Source organism: Mesocricetus auratus, unplaced genomic scaffold (assembly GCF_017639785.1).
Source record: "Mesocricetus auratus isolate SY011 unplaced genomic scaffold, BCM_Maur_2.0 Super-Scaffold_100691, whole genome shotgun sequence".
Classification (NCBI taxonomy): domain Eukaryota; kingdom Metazoa; phylum Chordata; class Mammalia; order Rodentia; family Cricetidae; genus Mesocricetus; species Mesocricetus auratus.
The window spans coordinates 57,574,516-57,597,709 of record NW_024429267.1 but is presented as its reverse complement, the minus strand read 5'-3'; positions in this window follow the sequence as shown (position 1 = coordinate 57,597,709).

The following is a 23,194-nucleotide window of genomic DNA, read 5'->3' as shown; positions in this document are numbered from 1 at the left end:
TCAAAAGTGGAATGCCAATGTTCCCAAAAGTGGTCCAGAGGTTCTCCACAACCCCTATCAAGATTCCAGCGGCATTCATCATCAACATAAAAAAGGAATCCTGAAATTCACGTGGAACTACAAAAGACCCAAGATGCCAAAAGAATCCTAAGGAAAGAGAATGCTGCCAGAGGCATTACTAAGTCTTGTCTCAGGTCAGACTGCAGAGAGAGCGTGAAAACACCAGTGTGGCATCAGCACTAAAATAGACATATAGACGGGTGGAATAGGACGGAGGACACAGGTATAAACTCATGGAGTGTGGCTGTCTGGTTGCTGACAAAGATGCCTGCGCTGGTTCGGTTTTGTCAATTTGACACAAACTAAAGTTATCTGAGAAGAGGGACCTCGGTTGAAGAGTTGCCTTCATCTGATTGGCCAGTGGTTGATGACTGATGGGGGAGGGCCCACCCCACTGTGGATGGTGCCATCCTGGGCTGGTGGTCCTGGGTTGTGTGAGAAATCAGGTCAAGCAAGCCACGAGGAGCAGCCAATAGGCAGCTCCTCTCAGTGGCCTCTGCATCGGTTCCTGCCTGCTTGGGTACCTGCCCTGGCTTCCTTTGATGATGGACAGTGACCTGTAAGCCAAATAAACCTTTTTCTCCCACAAGCTGGTTTTGGTCAGTGTTTCGCCACAGCAGCAACCAGGAAACTAGACAAATGTCGAGAGAAACCATGGGAAAAATGACGACCACTTCACCAAACGGCGTCGGAACGCTCGATGCCTACACGCAGCAGGGTGAAGGGGTAGCTTATCTCTGTCCTTGTACACAGGGCAAACACATCAGGATACAGGCAGTGGCAAGTAGTTTCTGAAAAGGAACCCAGTAGCTCATAAAATAGTAGCAAGCATTGATAAACAGGATCACATAAAAATTTAAAAGCTTGCTTATAGCCAAAGAAACAACTGAATGGGACAGATTACAAGATGGCAGAAAGTCTTTGCAAGCTTTATATCCAGTAGAAGAGTAATATCTAGAAGGTTATAAAGAACAAACAAAACCCTATGTACCAAAGCACCAAACAAACAACCCAATGGATAAATGAGATAATGCAGCAAACAGACAGTTCACAAAAGATGCAGTACAAACGGACAATCAATATATGGAAATACGTTTCAACATCCTTAGCAACGAGAGAAAGACAATTTAAAACAACATTAAGATTCCATCAGTACGGCTACCATAAAGAAAGCAACAGCAGAAGACGCAGTTTTGAAAAGGGAACCTCTTACACACGCTGGTAGGCTGAGGGGAACCGGGGAGGAGGGGACTCAGGGTAGCGGCTTGCTTTAGCTTGCCTTCCGTTGCTACGATGGACCACTCTGACCAAAGCTACCTGTGCGAAGAGAGGGCTGATTCAGCTTACGGTTCGCAGTCCACCATCGGGAGTAGCCAGGGCAGGAGCTGATAGAGAGGCATGCATTCGCCCAGAGAGATAAAAAAGTAACATAAAGGGGCTTTGAATATGGCCACCGCCTGTTCATATGTGTACACGCCACAGTGTATATGGAAAGGCCGGAGGACAACCTCAGGCGTCACTTCTGGGCCTCTGCCCCGAGAGGGGGGTCTCTTGTTCATTCACTGTGTACGGCAGGTCAGCTAGCTGACCTGTGAGCTTCCTGAGGCTCTCCTGCCTCTAGTCCCTTCCCCATCTCACAGAGGGAGCACTAGGGATTAAGACACAAACCTGGCTTAACATCCTTTCATCCGTTCTGGGGATCTGAAGGTAGTTCCTCACGTTTCCATGGTAGGCAATTTCCTATGGAGCCATCTCCCTAACCAAGCTTTCATGTGTTGGAGGCTCTAAGGGGCTGGTGAAGGAGGGGATGCGGTCTGTGTCCTCAAAGCATCTGTAGCAGTGACGCAAACAAGAAGCCGTGAGAGCTTCCTGAGTCACGGCTTGCACTGACCTCAAATTTACAAGCTCGGGCTCGCTGGAGGCTCCAGGGAACGCTCGCAGGTAGAGGCGTGCGAGCCCCGGGCTGTGGCTCACCTGCGTGGCAGTGTAGCCGACGGCCATGAAGCTGCCTGTGTCTGCTGTGGCTCTTAGTTATCAGCACAAGAAGCCGACGCCAGCTGACTGAAGCAGAGAAGGGCCCGGAGGGAAAGGATGTGGGGGCGCTGGAAGGATCAGGAAGGTGGGTAGCTGAGGCTGGAGACAGGCATCCGGGAGCAACGCCCTGAGTCACATGACAAAGGGGTCTGGAGAAACTTCCACTGCTTAGGTCACTGAACATCACCGCCACCATCTCTGTGACGTGAACTTGAATCTGAGAAGGGGAAGGGGGGGGCACGGGGATCCATTGAGTCTATGGCTGTGTAGTGATCCGTAGCCAGTCAGTGTGGCTCAGAGTAGGTGGGTCCAACTCCAGCCTGTGCCCGGGTTGAAAAGGCTCCTGGGAAGTCAGATCCTGCTGTTTGGGGGGTCTTCAATAGGAAAAGGCACCAAAACCAGTGAAGGTATATAAAATAAGGAACTTGGGTAGGAGGGGTGACTCGGTGGTTAAGGGCACCGGCTGCTCCTCCAAAGGGCATGGGTTCAGTTCCCAGCACCCACATGCTGGCTCACAACTGTCTGCAACTCCAGTTCCAGGGGATCTAGTGCCCTCTTCTGGCCTCCAAGAGCACCTGGTACATGTGTGGTTCACAGACACGCTTTCAGGCAATCACCCACACGCATAAAACAAAACAAAGGGAAAATTTTTATTATTTATTTTTAAGTTTAAATTTAGATTAGAAACAAGGTTGCTTCACAAGTCAGTTCCAGGTCCCTCTCCCTTTCCCTCCCCTCCTCCCGTGCCTTCCACAAAGGGAAATTTTAAATAAGTTGAAGACATAACTTATTTTTTAAAATGAAATAAGTAAAACACAGATCTTGGCAAATAGAAAGGACGTTCGGAGAGCGGGTGGCCAAAGAGCGTGATCAGCCCTCGCTACTGAAGCCTCAGCTGAGAAATGAGGAGCAGGGTGGGGGTGTTAGGGGGTGAGGGGGTGGGGGGTGGGGGGTCCTAAGGCAATGGCACACCATCTGCCAGGGTTTGAGCCCTTCCTGTCTATGATGAGACTGCAGAGCAGTGTGTCACTGAAACCTCTTGGCTAATATTCCAGCATCCTGCCTGTTCACAACGAGGTGACTGCGTTACAGACACACATGTGCCACAGCCCAGGGATGGCACGGCAGAGATCTGCGTTATCGGCAGAGCCTGACTTCTGAGACCGTGGTGACACTCTGATGATGAGGACATGGGGGTGGCTGACACTGAGAATCAGCCTGACGAGGCCTAGAGTCACCCGAAGACACATCTCTGGGCACGCTCGTGGGGGGTTCTGAGGGGCTAACTAAGGTGGGAAGACCCCCACCCTGCAGGCAAGTCGGCACCCTCCCATGAGCTGAGGTCCTGGAGGAGCAGAAGAATGAGACCCAGTTGAATGCTGTGTTCCTCCCTCTGCTTTCCTGACTGGGCACGCCACGTGACCAGCTGCCTCGAAATCCTACCGCCATGACTTCCAAATCCTACCGCCATGACTTCCCCAATGTGGTGGACTGGACCTCAAGTTTTAGCCCCAAATAAACCCTTCCTTCTTTAAGTTTTGTCACAGCAACAAGTAGAGGAACTGAGACACTGGGTATATTTTTAAAATTTAGGATATTGTAACCGGATCTCCCCGGGCCTCATCGTGTGCAGACAAATGAGATCACGTGGTTTGTCAACATGACCTCCTGAGAATTCCATTGCAAGGTATTTTTGGAAGTCTCTAAGAACAGCTCACACAGGCTTGTGAGTCAGAGCAAGGTACTGGAGGCCACCACACTGTCATCATGCTCTGACTACTGCAGGCCTCCTACAGGAGCTGATGGCCATAGTGGGAAGGAGGTCCATTGTGGGCAGTCCCCTGTAGCCACTCCTGACCAGACTAAAGATACCCCACCTCCTAGCTGAGTCATCTGTGGTGCATGGTCTCTGCGAGCCAGGCCTGAGACCTTCAAGGATGAACTGGCCCATCCCCCAGCTGTAGATTGCTCAGATCAGTCCGGCCTTGGATCCTACTGTGTGTGTGCCCTGTGACAGAGAAGTTTTGCTTATTTGACAACATGTGGTGAGAGAAGACTCCAGTGCATTGGGAAGCTATGGTCATGTCTTTCCCAGGCCTGCAAAGACCATCCATGTAGGGATGTTCCATCATGGAGGCCTGCGTGACCACACCCTGCTCTGTCAGATCCCCCAAGGGGATGTAGGAACCAAGGCTTAATGTTGGGGAAGTCCTGTGTATGTGTCAATAAAGCACTGTTGGCCAATAGGGAAGCAAGATAGGTGGGACTAGGAGTCCAGGACGACTCTGGGCAGGAGAAACACAGGGAGTCAAGATGTAGCTGTGATAGGGGTAAGAAGTTTGGAACTATTCTCCGGTAAGAGAAATACTTAGATTAACAATTATGGGGTAAATACTTAAGTCAGAGCTAGCCAGTAAGAAACAAGCAAGGCCAACAGCTTCATAATTAATATAGCCTCCTGTGTGTTCATTTGGGACTGATGTGGCTTTGGAACAGGCTGGCGGGAAGGCTTCCCTTTACAGCTTAACCCTGAATGAGGACTAAGCGAGCTCCACTTGTCTGCTGTGGGACAGAAGCAGACAGACCAAAGTCACTCGGGCTTTTGAGTCACCAGTGGACGAGCCGTCGCAGCATGTGGGAAAGTGTAAGTCCTACATACCCACCCAGGCAGAGTCAGGGGAGAGACGCTCTCTAAACTGCCCTCGGCTGAGCTGCCGACCAAATCCTCTCACAGGAAGCGGGCCAGAAAAATCTGAGAAAAGGCCACGAATGCGCCTTTCACAGGCACCTCCGAAGGCCAGCCCAGCCCGGTCCAGCCCAGTCCAGCCGGGTCCAGCCCAGTCCAGCCTGCTCTCTCAGCCTACCCATCTGCTCTCTCAGACCTGCTCCTGTGACGACTGGCCAGTCCTCTCACCCTCCCATGCCCTAAGATCTTCTGCCCTCAGATCTGTGCCTAAGGAGAGCAATTGACTTGTCTCCTTGGGAGCTGCCATGTGTCCTCCTTGCTGGCTGCCCCAGCTGATTCCCGGCTTCTAGCAGTTTGAGGCTTCACAAGGGCTATCATTCCTGTGACCTCACAGCCAGCCTTAGGCTCTTGGGGTTCTAGAAGCTGCGCTCAACCCATTTTCACTCTTACACAAAGGGAACCCGGTGAGGGCTCACCCGGGGTGAGGGCTGGGCTTCACTCTCATTCCAAATGCTGATACACTGATGGAGATACACCTCGGTAGGGTCATCATCCTCAGCCAAAATCTCAAGACTCAGCATCTCCGTGACGATGGATACAGATTGTCGGAGAAGAGTTGCCCCTGGGTGCACGCACGAGGGCGTTTGCAGGTCAGGTAAACTGAGACGGGAATCCTCACCTGCTAGCATCCTTTCTGTGACTATGATAAAAACACTCTCCTCTTAGGCAATTAAGGGGAGGAAAGGATTTTGGTTTACAGTTCCAGAGAGCACACAGAGAGGAAGCATGGCATCAGGAGCAGGAAGCAGCTTATCACATTTTTATCTGCACATAGGGATCAGAAAGTGGGAGGAGGCTGTAAAACCTCAAAGACCACACCCAGTGACATACTTTCTCCAGTGAGGCTGTCCTTTCCAAACAGCACCACCAGCAGGGGACCAAGTTTTCAAATACATGAGCATGTGGGGGGCATTTCTCACTCAAACCAACCTGAGGCTCCAGGGCCACATGTACCCCAAGATAGGTAGTTATGAGTGCAGCCCAACACAGAACTGTAAACTTACTGAAGACATTAAGATTTTTGTTTTTGTCTCATCTGCACTGTTTGAAGGGTGAGCTCTGAGGATGACAATGCCTGTCACAATATCATAAGGGTGGGCAGGACTGCAAGGTGACTGAGTTACCCATGTGCCTGGAGACTTAAGACCCAACCCAGGGAAGTCCTTTGGAAGCTTCAATGGCTGATTACCCTAGCTCAGCAGTTCTAGTTTGTTTTTTTATAGATTAGCTTTCATGTTTTAAATCCTGTGTGTTGCATGTATGTACATAGGAATGCAGGGATCTTAAAGGGCAAAAGATGACACCAGATTCCCTAGAACTGAGTTTCATGTGGTTGTAAACCACCTGTGGGTGCTGGGAATTGAACTCTGGTCCTCTGCAAGAGCAGCCAGAACTCTTGGGTATTTTGTATGCTTGTTTGTTTTACAAAACAGGGTTTCTCTGTAGCTTTGGAGCCTCTGTAGACCAGGCTGGCCTCAGGTTCACAGAGATCCGCCTGTCTCTGCCTCCTGAGTGCTGGGATTAAAGGCGTGTGCCACCACTACCTGCTGCAGCCAGAACTCTTAACCACAGGTCAATGGTTTTTAATTGAGGTGAACCCACCCCTCACATCAATGTTAACGGAAAAATTTCAGTTTCTGGGGTTAAGTTTCAATTTTAGAACATGTGTCCATATATATTCTAAATTTTATTTTATGTTTTAGAATATATAATTATTATATAATGTGTACTTGCACAATTAGTTTATATATAGGGATATAATGATGATGAGGATAGAGTCAAGGGTCTTACACATGCTACGCAAGGCTCTACCACTAACGCTGACCCTCAGGTCTCCAACAATGAACAAAATTTTAGTAAAGTGTGTCTCAAATAATATAATGGGCATGCTTTATAGTAAAAAAAAACCAATTATTAGTTATGTGAAATTCGAATAATTTATTTTGGTAAATCTGTCAATCATACCTCAAGAGATATTTGGTGCAGCACAGCTTGTGGGTGGGGGCTGCTACTGGGTTAGGGATAGAGCTGCTGCTTAATGTCCCACAATGCACCAGTGCACGTGATGGCTCCACAACAAAGAATTGTCTGACCTGAGTGGTCAGTGACTGCCGAGGTTGAAGGAGCTGCCCTGTGTTCTTGAGTTCTATCAGTTTGACAAGCTTGAAGCCCCAGTGTCTCCTGGGAAGTACTGAGGGGCCACATGGCTTCTCTGCTTCACACACAGACACACACACACAGACACACACAGAGATAGACAGACACAGATAGACAGACACTCACACATGCACATACATGCACACACGTGAATGAGCATACACGTGCACACACACACACCTGCACACATACACACAATGTATATTACTGACTTTTAATGCCCGAGGTCAGAATCAGCATCCACCTACTTAAGGAGCACCTAGCAAGCAAGGCATGCTGGGAGAACAAGGCAGGGGAAGACAGAGTCAGGGAGGTCTCTAGGAGCCTCCCCACACATTGATGGGGATACCGCACCCCTGAAGTTTGCCCTGGGCTTCGACAGGAGCCTCAGAATGTCTTTATTGTTTCACACACGCTGGTACTGACTGCTCCCGAGCATTTCCTGAAGGAAACAGCAGCAGCAGGGATTTTGTGTAAAGTTGGAATAAGGGACGCTTTATCCTCCCAGAAACACATCCTCTCTCACACCGCCTGTGCAGCTCAGGGCCACAGAGGGCTTTATGCTCCTCTCTCTGCACTTCGTACCAGGCAACAGGAGGCAACCACTCTGTAGCCCACAGGCAGCCTCGCCAGCTTGAAGAGGCCGAGAGAAAGAACTTTGAAGGAATAAATCAGGTGGTGTCGACTCTGCCTAGTTCTCTAGGGTATAAACTGTGAAACTTTTGAAAAGACCAGCGAGTGACCTCCCTCGTGTTACAGGAAGTGGGAATTAGTGCCAGTGAGGCTAGAGTACCAGCTGGGGGAAATTCAGGCATGCTAGAGAGGCCCTGAGTTTGTGATGAGCGACGACACGGCTGTATTTAATAATAAAGACTGTACACGTGAAAGTGTCTGTCCCTGAGAAACCATGTGAATAAGACTGGAAGTCTCGCCGGGCGTTGGTGGTGCACGCCTTTAATCCCAGCACTCAAGAGGCAGAAGCAGGTGGGTCTCTGTGAGTTTGAGGCCAGCCTGGTCTACAGAGCCAGTTCCAGGACAGGCTCCAAAACAATACAGAGAAACCTTGTCTTGAAAAACAAAAACAAAACAAAAACCCAAGACTGGAAGTCTCCTCCCTCTGCACGTCCGTGGGAACAGAGGGCTCCCAAGGTTCCCTGCTTTAGTACATTTGCCAAAGTGAGGTATTCTAACCACAATCCACTCAAACAAATATATCCTTCCACTCTGATGCCCCAATGTCACATTTTCCCCAAGGCTGGGTGCAGTTGGAGCACCCACAAACACTTGGGAGCTGGCCAAAATGGAGGTGGTTGGGTTGCTCCTTGAGATGGGTGAGGAAGGGCAGCATTTGCGATTACACTGGACTTTGCTAAGTCATGCTGAATGCCTCTGTGAAGTTTATTGCCACCAACACAGCTGGCTCATCTGGCACTGTGCCCATGAGACCACTGCTCATTGGCCATTCTGCCTTAGCTGTCTGCCTTACCTACCCTAGTAGTACCTTCTGGAACAGTCTTTCATATGGATCCAAACGTTGGCTTCTGTCCTAGGCTCAGATTCTCTGGCTGGGGATCAGGACCTGAGGCTGTCCCATGGTTGGGAATTCTGGTGGAAGGTGGTCCCATGGCTGGGAATCAGGGAATGAGGCTGTCCCATGGTTGGGTATGCCAACGTAAGGCGGTGGTATAGCTGGGAATCCTGATGGAAGGCAGTCCCAAGGTTGGGGATCCCTATTTGAGGTCATCTCATTATTTCTGGACCCAGGTTCAGTTCAGAAGAGTGTTTATGTCTTACACAGGGGCAGACCCTCTTTCTCTGGGTCTTGTGTAAGGAGAAAGGAAGCTTCCCACTAGCTGCTCACCTTAGGGAAGATTTTGAAAAGATGGATACTGTTTTGTTCCATCCTCCTAGCCTCTGGCTGTTAAGACATTTTCTCCAGGCATTTACCCCCTTGAAGCCCTCACAGGCTTGCACAAAGCTAAATCTCTGCCCAAGAACTTGGGACACTGGGCTTGGCTGGTTCTGCCTTGGGCTTCCTGTGGTCATGGGAAACACGTGGACCTCTTCACTAGCCCACGGAGCAGAACTCATGGCATCTACCTTGGGGGTGGGGGTCATTGTAAGCATAGGACATGGAAGTCATGCAAACACTCTGCTTGCCATAAGAGCTTGGTAAGAAAATGATAATATCAGACCTGGGGAGGAGGTTGTCTACTACATGAGGTGTCAGTCAAGGAGAGGTGACAGGGAGGTTGGCTGTGGCCAAAGACGCACACTCAGAGTGAAAGTTGGGCAAGAGGCTATGGCATGGCTTGTGGCAAAATGGACAGTGTGGTCCCTGCCCAAGACAGCAACGGCTTTTGGGTCTAAGCAGTGGATGCCAGGCAATAAGAGGGTTTGAGTGATGCCACTTCTTAAAGCTAAGCCAGAAGTCCAGATCCCCCTCTGACTCCAATCCTCCTGATTGTTAAATATTCTCAAATAATTAAAAGAAAATTAAAATCTCTATAGGTCAAACAAGAGGGTTGGCAAAGCCAACTCTGACATGACATCAGTTCATTATATTTGCTTTGAGTCTGGAGGGATGCAGCCTGTGTGTACCAAGTGCCAAGGCCACGTGGCTTCTGGCTTCCCTTATATCCATGTACCCATCCACCCACCCACCCACCCACCCACCCACCCACCCACCCACCCACCCATCCATCCATCCATCCATCCATCCATCCATCTATCCATCTATCTATCTATCTATCTATCTATTCATATCTATCCTATCCATTCATATCTATCCACTCATCCTTCCACCCATCCATCCATCCATCCATCCATCAATCCATCCATCTATCCTGGTCAATGTTACAAGACAGAGGCTTTGCATAGGCAGGGCAGATCTTCCCATGTGTAGACAGCTGACGGCATGCTGTAAAAAACCACCAAGGACAAGAGGACAGCAGGCAGAGACTGAGATCAAAGTGTCCCAGCCTCCCCCCCCTCCTCCACTCAGTCTCGTCTCCCAAGAGCCTGCAAGTCATAGCTTTAACTTGAATGTCTCAGTTACATTTCATAAATGTTGGCCCATGTGTAGCATCACGCTGGGCTAGGGGGATATAGTTTTGCTTGTCTACTGTGTGCATGGCACAGGGTTGGGGGCTTTCATTACTTTGTCTCAGGACACCATTGCTAATTACACCCCCCCGTAGAGTGGGGAAGGCTTGAGCAGTGAGACCACCTGCGCAGAGCCCCCTATTAGTTGATCCCGAGCTGGCTTTCTTATGCTGGCGAATGTGTCCCTGGACTTGCTGTTGTCTTCAGGTTCCCATTCTTTTCTAGGACACATCAAGGAAGTAGACAAGTGACCGCAAGTGTATGGAGCAGCCCATTGGCTGTGACAGACACCAAAGACAGTGCCTGCCGTGCAAGCTCACATGGCAGTGGGCACAGGTCTCCAGTCTGAATCAGCAAGCAGCATGCTTCGGGCCTGGAACATTCTCTCTGTGCACTGGGGGCTTCGTCCTCAGCCCATGGCGCTAGCGGTGTGTGTGGGGGTGATGGACACTTTAGGAGGCGAGGTCTGGTGGGAGAGCTTCTAGTGACTGTCAGTGCACCCTGGAAGATGGTAGGACTTAATTCCTTCTTCCTCTCTTCGATCCTGGGCATGTAAGCTGTTTGATTCTGCTGTGACAGGCCACGGCATCACAGGCCAAAGCAAAGAGACCAGTTCATTACAGACCAAAACCTCCAAAGCACCAAGACAAACCTCCCCTTGTTGTAAGTTCATTGACTCAGGTGTTTGTCATGGCAACAGGAAACATACTAACACAGCAGGTCGGCTGGGCTCCAGCCTGCATTCCTAAGAATTCCCCAGGGGGGCGAGCAGCCTGCCAGCTCCATCTGCCACTCGGTGTCACACTCTTGGAGGAGTGAAGCTGTATTATTCCCCAGAGACGAGCCCTTCTTGGCCTTTTGAGAAAACTCGGAGTGGTCAGCTAGAGGAGGGTGTGGCTGGTCAGGGGACACTGTCACTGTTCCTGGCAAAGCCATTCCTGCCTGGCCGCATCCTGTAAGACCTGAATGTGGTACTTGGGATGAGGGTGTGGGTGTGGGGTGGCCATTAGCATTTTGTGATGTATCTCAAAATAGCACTGGGTTGCAGACGTGTCTCTGCCAACTGAGCAATATGGTTCATTGCTAGAATTGTGCCCCCACCCCCACCCAGCATCATGGACCATCCCCAAACCAGGGATATGTTCTTTTGGGGATGCAGGAAACTAGATGGCACCGACGGCTGTGTTTACCTAGGCGTGGTACATACGTACTTACGTATGACTGAAGTTTCATTTGTGAGTCAGGCATATGAGACATGAGTCGCAGTCCTCCATACAATGGGTCAGAAAACAACATAGAAACGGACGCTACGCTCGCCCGTGCTTTCTCTAGATGTCTCAGTATCCTGTATTCACTCCCCCCTCCATCGTGCTGTGAGTCACTGTTCAGACCGGGCTTGGCCACGGGTGACCCAAAGCACGGATAAGGGGTGACTGTCTGTGCTAGGAGAAGGTGGGTGAGCACAGGAGCCACCCTACTCAGAGCCCCTTCACGGAAGGCGTGCCTCACCAGTGCTGCGGGTGTTGGCCGTGGAGTGCTGTCTCTGAAGAATTACCCTCAGCTGAGTGGGAGCTGGCTCTCCAGAGGGCTGTTTGGTGATGTTCCCCCACCCCCACCCCCACCCCAGGGATGGTCGGGAACAGTGCTTGTCCTTGGCCTCGAGGAGTCGTGTCTGTGCTGTAACCCGGCCTCCAGTCCATGGCCGTCTTCCTCGGCTGATCACTCAATGCTGCCCCGCTTCTCTGTTCCCTCCCTGCGGAGGGCGCTCCCCAAGGCAACGCCCGGGCTTGAATTCTCGGGGCAGGCGCTGCTGTGGGAACCTCACTTGAGGTGGGTCCTGCAGGTGACCTCTGAGCCCTCACTAGGACAGTATGGAGGGTAACCGTTGTTATCACATTTCCCAGAATAAACTTCGGGGCAGGGGGGAAGTCAACAGTTAGGCACAGACAGGCGACAAGCAGCTGGGGCAGGACTGGTGGCTGTGTGTATGTCCAGCGGGTCCTCTGTTCAGCCTCGGCCACTGCCCCTGTACTGGTTTACATACTGGTTACACAGTGCCAGGCACGTGCCTCTGGGTTTGCCTGGAAGTGAGGCCCCTGCATGAGCAAGAGACAGAGGGAGGCCACAGAGGTGGCTTCTCCGTGGCCCTGCTCACAGGTCACACGCACAGACAGAACTCTGGGCTCACAGACGTCCCAAGAAGGGGCGAGATGAGTGGGTCTGGATGCCTCACTCTGGACAGAGGCTGTTCTTTTTGCAAAGGCCTTTCATGCATATTAATTCCTCTCCCTTCTGGTTCTCTAGAAACATTTTCACAAGGGGGAATGGAGCCTGGGGTCCTAGTCTAGATTCTAAAGGACATTTGGGCAAAACAAGACTAAGAGAGGGTCCACAAATGTGTTCGTGAGCACATGGGTAGCCATGTTCAACCTCTTCTTCTGGTATCACCGTGTACGTGTGTGTGTGTTTGTGTGTATGTATGTGTGTGTGTTTATGTGTGTGTGTTTATGTGTGTTTGTGTGTGTAAGCATGTGCCTGGGTACATATGAAGGTTGGGGTTGGCATTGTATGTCTTCTTTAATTGGATTCCACCTTAGTTTTTGAGACAGGGTCTCTCATTGAACCTAGACTGGCTAGGCTGCCTAGCCCATGAGCTGCAGGTGTCCGCCTGTCTCTGCTTCTCCAAGACTGGGATTAACGATGGGAATCACCATGCCTGACTTTAACACGAGTTCTTGGGAACTGAACTTATATCCTAATGTTTACATGGCAAGCACCTTATCACCTAAGCCATCCTCCTGGCCCCTCGCTCTGCATGGTTTAAGGGGAGCCCTGGTCCCTTTGTGGGTCTGGGAGGTCTATGACTGACTTTGGGCAAGGGCGTGGGACTGAAGCCTCAACAGGAACAAGTCAGTGAGGGCAGCAGCGGGACCGCAGAGGGAGAGCAAAGCCTTGGCCTGCAAGTCCCCAACCGAAGCTGGAGGGGTTCCGGAGGGTGTGTGTGACTGTGGGGTGGGGTGCATGGTGGTGAGGGGTTCCGGAGGGTGTGTATGACCTGTGGGGTGGGGTGCATGGTGGTGAGGGGTTCAGGAGGGTGTGTGTGACCTGTGGGGTGGGTGGTGGTGAGTCACTCGCTCAGGAAGCCTGAGGACTTGCCTCAGCCTTCCAAAGGCAGGATGGGGGTGGGGCAATGGCTGGTCTCCCAGCTTTAGTTCTGTGTGTGATGTCCCGCCCTGGAGACCTCCCTCCCTGGCTCTGACAGTGTCTGTGGAACCCATCATTCTCAGAAGCCTGGCCTATGTCCCCTTATGTTGCTTGTGTTTATCTGACCAGCAACATCCTTCCCTGGGTGATGGCTTCCCCAGATGCTTACGACAAGACTGGCCCGCTAGCATCCTGTTTTTATATCCTAAGAAATTCTGGGGGATTTTTTTTAAGGATATGGAGACAGTTGGGGAAGTGGGAGAATGTTGGAACCTTTGGGATTACATTTTTAGATCCAGCCTCATGAGAAGATCTGGGCCTTAGCAGTGGGTCTTTTAGGAGAGTCACAGGGATGGTGCCAACTAGGCTGGATTTCAAGTAACCTAGGAGGCACAGGCCTGGGTTTGTGTTAGGAAGAGCATTTCCAGTAGGTATAATGACGACAGAGGGTCTACTCTGAGTCCGTGGGCTGAACAAAAGGAGGAAGCGAACCAAACACCAGCATCTGTCTCATCTGATGAGCATCTCACACCCTCCCGCCGTCACCCCCATGCTAGGCTGTGTCCCCTAACCCATGCTAGGCTGTGTCCCCTAATCCATGGCATCACCCCCATGCTAGACTGTGTCCCCTAACTCATGCTAGACTGTGTCCCCTAACCCATGCTAGACTGTGTCCCCTAACCCATGATAGACTGTGTCCCCTAATCCATGCTAGACTGTGTCCCCTAACCCATGACATCACCCCCATGCTAGGCTGTGTCCCCTAACCCATGCTAGGCTGTGTCCCCTAACCCATGCTAGGCTGTGTCCCCTAATCCATGACATCACCCCCATGCTAGGCTGTGTCCCCTAATCCATGCTAGGCTGTGTCCCCTAATCCATGATAGACTGTGTCCCCTAATCCATGACATCACCCCCATGCTAGACTGTGTCCCCTAACCCATGCTAGACTGTGTCCACTAACCCATGCTAGACTGTGTCCCCTAACCCATGATAGACTGTGTCCCCTAATCCATGCTAGAGTGTGTCCCCTAATCCATGCTAGGCTGTGTCCCCTAATCCATGATAGACTGTGTCCCCTAATCCATGATAGAGTGTGTCCCCTAATCCATGATAGAGTGTGTCCCCTAATCCATGCTAGGCTGTGTCCCCTAATCCATGCTAGACTGTGCCCCCTAATTCCTGCCATCACCCCCATGATAGGCTGTGTCCCCTAATCTATGCTAGGCTGTGCCCCCTAACCCATGCTAGACTGTGTCCCCTAACCCATGCTAGACTGTGTTCCCTAATCCATGATACACTGTGTCCCCTAATCCATGATACACTGTGTCACCTAATCCATGATAGACTGTGTCCCCTAATCCATGCTAGGCTGTGTCCCCTAATACATGATAGACTGTGTCCCCTAATCCATGATAGACTGTGTCCCCTAATCCATGACATCACCCCCATGCTAGACTGTGCCCCCTAATCCATGATAGACTGTGTCCCCTAACCCATGGTAGACTGTGCCCCTAATCATGATAGACTGTGTCCCCTAACCCATGCTAGACTGTGCCCCTAATCCATGATAGACTGTGTCCCCTAACCCATGCTAGACTGTGTCCCCTAATCCATGATACACTGTGTCCCCTAATCATGATACGCTGTGTCACCTAATCCATGCTAGACTGTGTCCCCTAATCCATGCTAGGCTGTGTCCCCTAAATCATGCTAGACTGTGTCCCCTAATCCATGCTAGGCTGTGTCCCCTAATCCCTGCCGTCACCCCCATGCTAGGCTGTGTCCCTTAACACACGAGCCCAAATGAACTTTCCTTGAGTTGCTTCTGTCAGGAGTTTCATCACAAGAACAGGACGAGAATCTGATGCAGCTGCTGTCCCCTCTCTCTAGCTTTTGGGGCTGTCCCTTAGGTGTGTCTCCAGGCATCCTGGCACCTCCCTCTGGGGAAGATGGAGGACAGAGAACAGGGCACCGCAGGTTGGACACGCCCACCCTTGGCAGAGAGGAGTAGGCTTGGGAGCGAAAGAGCACACACATGGAGATGCTCTGAGTCCAGACTTTGCCAAGAACACATGCTCAGGAAACGAAAGCGCCCCCAAATTAGTGCCCATGGCTCCTATTTTAAAGGCAGGAGCTGAAGCCAGACCTTAGCCAGTGGGAGGCCACACGAAGAACTGCTTCACAGGGGCCCTTGAGAGCAGAGCAAAGCAGAGCCTTCCTTTTCAAGCCAGCAGGACATCGTTGGGACAGAAACAAAGTCTAGAAGACCCTCCTGGTCACCAGACTCTCAGGATGTGTCCCTAGGACCAAGTCTGCCTCTGTCTCCAGGGACCTCGTTAGAAATGGACTTTTCTGGCTGGGCGTGTGGTTCAGCTGTAGAGTACTTAGCTAGTGTGCAATAAGCCCTGGGCTTGGGCCCCATACTACACGGAACCAGGCACAGTGAGGCACAGCTATAATCCCAGCAGTCAGGAGGTAGATGCAGGAGGGTCCAGAGTACAAAGTCATCCTTGGCTACTTGGTCATCTTGGGCCACAGGAAGCCTTGTCTTACAAAAAGAAAGAAACCGAAGCCTGTTCCTGGTCCCCACCTCCAGGGGAGCCATGCTGGGTGTCTACTCAAGTCTGAAGACCGCTATTTTATACCAACTCGGGACTAGATCCAGCCTCGAGCTGTGTTTTGATTGACTGGCACACTGCTAGGAGTAGTTTTGAACTGTTTTCCAAAATTTCGAAATCATTTTTTTTCCATGAAGAAAATCTACATCCCTGGCGTTTCTTGAGAGAAAATGGAAACAGGCCGCCCCAGGAGACCCACATTACTGCCTGCTTGATGCTAATGGTCTAAGGCTATGGGCTGTGGAAAGCAGATGGGCCTCCCTGGAGCAGGGTCTTGTTATCCCATCTAGCTGGTTCCCACCTTCCCACCTAGAGGTAGCTGGGCCACTGGGCAATAACGAATATAAGATCCAGTGCCACCTTAGACTCAGGGTCTTTCAACCTGCATTTTCAGACCGCTAGGATTCTTGCCTCCCTGGTTACCCTCTTCTCTCCTTGGCTTTTATCGCCCCTCCCACCGTACCCACACCCTCTTCCCCTCTTCACTGAGGTGGAGGAAATGGCCAAACCATGTGGCACCCAGAGCACAGCCCTGCCAATCACTTCCTTTGTTCAACTGGTGCATCCCTCAGCTGCCACCCAAGAGAGTCACTCATTGTCACCTTCAAGTGACCCTTGGGAAGCTTTGATATGTGCTTTGGGGGTCATCTGGGGTGGGGGTAGTCCCCGGCTTTGGATTTCTTGGACAGCTGGCATCTGTGAACTAGTCTCTCTGTTCCAGGCACTAGGTTGGCTGAGGACACAGGCAGGTGACAAGTGGGAGCCTCCCTGGTCTGTCTAGAGAGGACAGGCTAGGTCAGTAGACAAAGGTCGGTCTACACTTTCAACCCTTCCCTCGATCGTGGCAGACAATTGAACCACTGTTTTGTGTCCCCTTGTGAAAGGTAGATATCCCTGTCTAAGGATCACTGGGCCAGCTGGACAAGTGAGGTGTAGATCCTAGGGAAAGAATGCTCAAATCGGGAGGTGAGATGGGGTTAGTAGAACACGTGTGTGGAAAGGGATGGAGTAGTGAGGAAATAAATGTCTTTGCCCTAGATGTGAAAAGTCCAAGGCATCACCACCTGAAAATAACCTTTATCTCTGGCTTCTCTTCCCTGAAGTTGGGCACCACAGGGCTCTGATACGCATTCCTGGGGACTGTATTGACCAGGTTCTTCCAGAGAGACAGAACCAAGTAGCCATATCACTAGCTAGCTCTTCTCTCGTCACTTAGCTATCATTTATCTACCTACTTATTATCCACTATCTATCATCTCTCATCCTCTATCAATCAATAATTATCGGAGTATCTGTCAAAAGTCTGTCCAGCCATCTGTTTATTTAGCTATCACCCACCAGCCTATCTGTCATCTATTTATTCATGTATCATTGATCTATCCTCTATTTATCTACCTATCAATCGTAAGCTGATTCATCATCTACCTATATATATCATATCTATATCTGTCACATATCTATCAATGCAGCATCTGTCTACCGTCTATCTACCTACCTACCTGTTCATCTCTACAACCACCCATCAACCCATCTGTCATCGGCTGGGAGGGCTCACTGGGGGGCTCGCTCACATTATTGGGGTGTCTCAGAAATCCCATAGTGGGGTTCTGCAAGCTAGTATCCCAGCCTGGATGGGACGCCTCAAAACTCTATACTAATGCTGTAACCCTTGGTCTGAGGCCCAAAGCCTGAGGAACTGGAGGTGGTTACCGGTGCCATCACAGGAGCCCAAAGGCCCAAGAACCTGGAGTTCTGACACTCAAGGGGAAGAGATAAGATATCTTGAACTCTACACAGGAAGCAGAAAGAACGAACTGGAAATGGTGGATGTCTTAAACTCTCAGAGCCTATTACCTCCAGCGACACACTTCCTTTAATGAGGCCGCACCCCCCGCCCCCAGTCTCTGCAAATGGTGTCGCCAACCGGGCACCAAGTACTCCAAAGTCTGAGACTATGGACGACACCTCACTCAAACCACGATAAGGTCTCTGCAATACTGGAACTCAATAGGCTAGGCTGGCTAACCAGTGAGCCCTGTAGGCCCATGTGTGTCTCTGCCTCCATAAGGTTGGGATAACAAGTGTATAGCAACATACCTGGCTCTTTTGTGTGGGTCCTGAGGATCGGAGGGACATGCTCAGGCCTGCATAGCACACATTTTATGGATGGTGTCATCTCCCCAGCTGACCCTCCTAGCTTTCAGCTTTCTCATGCCGGGAATGCTATTACTTCCTACTGTGTTCCTATGGAACACTCCCTGGGTCTCTTCCCTCATTAGACAGAGTTCCACCAGAGTGATTGCCTGGAAAAATATGGAGGACACTGTTATCAGTAAAAATGACAACTATTCCATCCCACCACAACATCTTTCAGGCAGAGACTCAGGCTCTAAAAGATTAAACACCCTTGCTAGACAAAGTCTCTGTGCTGTTTGTAGAGATTTCTAGCACCATTATTTAGTTAGTTTTATCTATATGTGTTTTGGGGGTTGTAGACACACACTGATGTTATGCCCACAGAGGCCGGAAGAGGGCGTTGGATCTCCTGGAGCTGGAGTTGAAGGCAGTTGTGAGCCGCCAGCCGTGGCTGCTGGGAACAAAACTCTGTTGACCACTGAGTCTTTCTCTGCCTTCTTGGGGTGAAGTTTCTCACGGGGGACTTTGCATCCTAGGAAGCAGGAGTTGTGAGAGGCCTTGGCTTCCTGCTCCCTCCCAAGGTCCTTCTGTCGCTTGTTCGTTTCAAGCAAGGTCGAGGCTCAAAGGCTCTGCTGCGCCCAACAGACATTTTATTAATTTGTTCTTTGGGGGAAACAGCCATGCGTGTTGAGCAGGCCCAGAGTACTGCCCGGTCAGCAAATTCCGTCCCCGTAGAGACGACGAGTCCATGCCGCGCTCTTTCCTCAGTTTAACACACGGCGGCACGCTGAACCTCACAGTTCAGAATCAATAACGCCAAGGCAATTTCCTTAACATCCCATCAATAAGAGATTATGAAGGGGGAGGGTTTTCTTTAGAAGCTAATGCCTTACTAAAGTTCAAATGAGGCAATATATAGTAAAATAAATTCAGTCTCTATTTTCAATCCTTGGCGATTTTAGTGGGGACTAAGTGAAATGGAACTGTGTAGATCCCAGCCCGCTCAATCTATCTCCACTTCCTAAGAATCAAGGTCGTTTTACCTTCATGGGAAGGGAGGAAATATAAAATACTCACCCATACCTAACAGAAAAGCATTTTGCAGGGGTTTTTTTTCTTTAGAGCCAGGTAGATGACTGATATATTATGTAATTCATTTCATGGCCCTGGTCGAATGTGTTTTATAGATAGTGTTTAACCTTGCCAATTCTGCTCTGAGATACCCCCCCTCCGAGGATAAAAATCATGTATTTAACGTAAAGGGGGGTGGAGGGAGGCATCAGAGTGTGCCCTGTCCAGCAGACCGCCAGGTGGCTTGCATGGAATATCCATAAGAGTGAAGCCACTTGATTAGTAATCAGCTCACTGGGGCCACCAGGACGAAGGTGGTGACCACTCCGGTGTCTCTGGGTGAGTGGTAGAGAGCGTGTGGCTACAGACCATAGTGGACAAGACCCCACCTGGGCCTCTGTTCTGCCCTGGGTGTGTGTGAGATTGGGGTGATTTACTCATCCTACCTGTGAGCCTCCCACTCCAGATTCAGTTCCTTATTTGTGGCATGAGGAACTGTAGAAGTCCCTGTAGTTGACAGTACCGGGGAATCATGTCTCATTCACCTTCCTCTTTCTCCTTTCCAATAGAAGTGTGACTTCTTTAAGGATTTTTTCTTTTAAATGTGTGTGTGTGTGTGTATACTTTCTGTGCAAGTGCACACCTGCACACGTGCATGGGGAGGTCAGAGGACAATCCTACCTGCCACTCTCCGGGTACCATCCACCGTGTGTTTTTTGAGGCAAGGTCTCTCACTGGCCTGGAGCTGGACCACCAAGCTAAGCCCTCGAGCGTGAGGGATCTGCCTGTCTCGGCCTCCCTGGAGCTGGGATTACAAGTGCCTCCTGCCACGCCGGGCTTTTTCTGCGTGGGCTCTGGGGCTTCGCCTCGGCTGTCATGCTGGCAAGTCAAGTCCTTGCCTCCCCACGTTCAGGTTTCCTGAGCCGCTCCTTTCACCGAGGGTTTTGATCCATCCTGAGCAGTTCAGGGACGTCTCTGACCCTGTAATTGGGCCAGGGAAGGGCTGTGACCTGCTTGCTCCAGTGAGATTGGAGGAGGAGACACATCGCTCCAAATGCCTCTGGTCACCGTTCGCTGTCGCACGGGTTTGGTGCGCAGGGAATAGCAGGAACGACATCCGTGGAAACCAAAGGGTGTCTGGAGTTTTCAGACCTCGCTCACCACACCATGCCTGGTGCCAGCCGTGAAGGAATATGACGTATTAAAACATGATTTTGAGCTGGGATTTTCTGTTCGGGGTAGTCCAGCATTTGAACTAACACACTACCTAGAAGGACTGTCACCGCAGGGAGTAAGGAAAGACAGACTACATGTGGTTTGTCCCGTGGAAATTTCTGTTCTCGTTGGCAGTGTTATGACTGCCTGGGACCTGAGGTGTGGCTGAGGGCGCAGTTGAAGGACTACATTTTAAGTGTTCCAAGTTTGTAGTGAAAAGTAGAAATGGAAATGGCCGTGTGTGGCTGGTCACAGCTGTGACACAACACAGACCCATCAACGCTTCTGGCCCGGCACTGGGAACCCAGCGTCAGTCAAGGAACACTGCCTTTCTCCATACCCTTCCGTGCCGCCAGAGTTTCCTTTCTGCTGCTGTGATATAATATCCCAAAAGACAGTGTCAGGGAAGACAGGCTTGTTCTGCTTACAGTCCCAGGTCACGTCCGTCACTGCAGGGAAGTCAGGCAGGACCTCAAGGCAGCTGGTCCAGCCTGCAGTCACGAGCAGACAAGGAATGCTTGTCTGCCTGCTTGGGTCAGCTCCAGGACCAAACCCAGGGAATGGTGCTGCCCACAATGGCCAGGTCTCCCCACTCCAGTTAACGGAACCAAGACCATTGCCCTCAGACATGTCCACGGGCCAACCTGATCTACACGACGTGGGCTAACCTGATCTATACAACCTATCATCGAGACTTGCTCGGGGCGATTCTACATTCTATCAAGGTGTTGATTATAGTTACCGTGCACACTGCTCTGAAAACTCACTTGGCCACAACCTCCCAAAATGCTGACAATAAGGGCAAGCTAGAGTTAAAGGCGAGGGAGCCAAGAGCCAGAAAGAGATTTGAATGCCGGGATCTAACTGAATCGGTGTTTCTGAAACATGCTCGAACTTTGATATTAGTGACTCCATGAAGTCAGGACCCAAGTCTGTTCTTGCGTGTGTAACTGTGGGCAGGGCTGGATGAAACCAGGACCCAGGGTTTGTTGACAGACTAAAGAAAAGCCTGTTCTTGCTAGCGTGTAACTGTGGGCAGGGTTCGATGCCTCCAGTCAGGTAAGGGATGATTTAAGATTAAGCCAAGCAGGGGCAAGTGATGTAACAACCGGGTGGAGGGAGGGTGGAGACAGAGATTTCCCAGGATGCCCTCCTCCTGGTGGCTCTGATCTATGAGTGAGTCCAGCCCTAGGCAGCATGCCCTGTGCTGTGGCCACTATAGACCCCACCCAGGGAGGCACTGTCACCTCACAGAGTGGCCGTTAGGGATGACCCTGACGCCCTTCCTTGGGCGACTGGGGACAGCACTCATTCCCTGTGGCTCTCACTCTTTGCTGCCTGTCAAATCTCAACCCTTATCTTTGTTCTCTTTGAGTCTCCATGTCCTCTCCATAGTCACCTGGCTGCCACCTGGGAGTTATTTTGTTGACAGAAGGGAACTCCTGAGGCCCCCAGACCCAGGCCAGTGAAGCGCCAATGTTGCAAGGCCAGGGGGACTATTACCAAACCTCCCAGGCCTACCAAGATTAGAAGATGTTGTCCCCAAAGACAAGCTCAGTCCCAAACCTTGTAGTGTGAACACTGTACTTTTTGGCTTCCTCAGAAAGTGTTGAGTTCAGAATCATCTGCATCACTTGGCAAAATAGGAGCCAGTGAAGCGGCTCAGTGGATGAAGGGGCTTGCCACCAAGCCTGGAGAGAATTTGATCTAAGAGAGTCACAGGGTAGGACAGGACCGGTTTCTTCCAGCTGTTCTCCAGCTTCTAAAAGTGTTCCAAGGCACCTGTGCGTGTGCATGTGTGTGTGCGTGTGTGTGCACACACACATATGCGTACACACGCAAACACGCAAACATATGCACACATACATATGCACACATATGCACACATGCACTCTGCGCTGGAGAGTTTTATATCAACTTGACACAAGCTAAAGTCATCTGAGAGGAGGAAGTCTCAGGAAAATGGCTCTGTAAGATCGCACTCCAGGCAGGCCTGGAGGGAATTTTCTTAGTGATTAGTGAGGAGAGCCAAGTCCGTTGTAGCTGGTTCTGCCCTTAACAGGTGGTGCTGGTTCTGGGTTCTACAAAAAAGTAGGGAAGCAAGCCAGCAATCATCACTCCTCCATGGCTTCTGCATGAGCTCCTGCCTCCAGGTTCCTGCCCTGCTTGAGTCCCTGCCCTGAATTCCTTCAATAATGGACGTATAAGCCAAATAAAACTTTTCCTCCCCAACTTGTTTTTTCCGTCATGGTGTTTCATCATAGTAACACACACACACACACACACACGTGCGCGTGCACACACACACATACACACACACTCAAAAATACGATAGATATATAATGAAACACACACACCAAAAAGACGTCGGCAAAGTGTGACCTACCAAAGTAATCTATCCCTCTGTGTGCTTTGTATATGAAATTGAATTGAGCAGCAGTGAGCTGGATCAGTGGGTAAAGACGCTTGCCATCAAGCCAAGCCTACCATGTGAGCTTCATCTATAGTGGAAGGAGAGAACTGATCCTCGACAGATTCTCCTCTGACCTTCACATGGGCTCAAAGGCACGTGTGCCCATCCCCATAAATGAGTAACTAAATGTAATACAATTTCTAAGGAGATTTGCATTGAGCACCCGAGTGGCTCAGTACAACAGCAGCAGCAGCAGCAGCAGCGCCGTGGCCTTCAGACTGGCCTGGGTCCCCTCCCCCCCGTGACTCCTACCAAGAGTGCTTTGGTGGCTGGAGAATGAATGGATGTAAGCACCGTTTATCCGTGTGGCTGGTACACGGACAGGCGTGCGTGCAGCACATCAGGCTGGAGGACAACCCGCACGTGTTGACC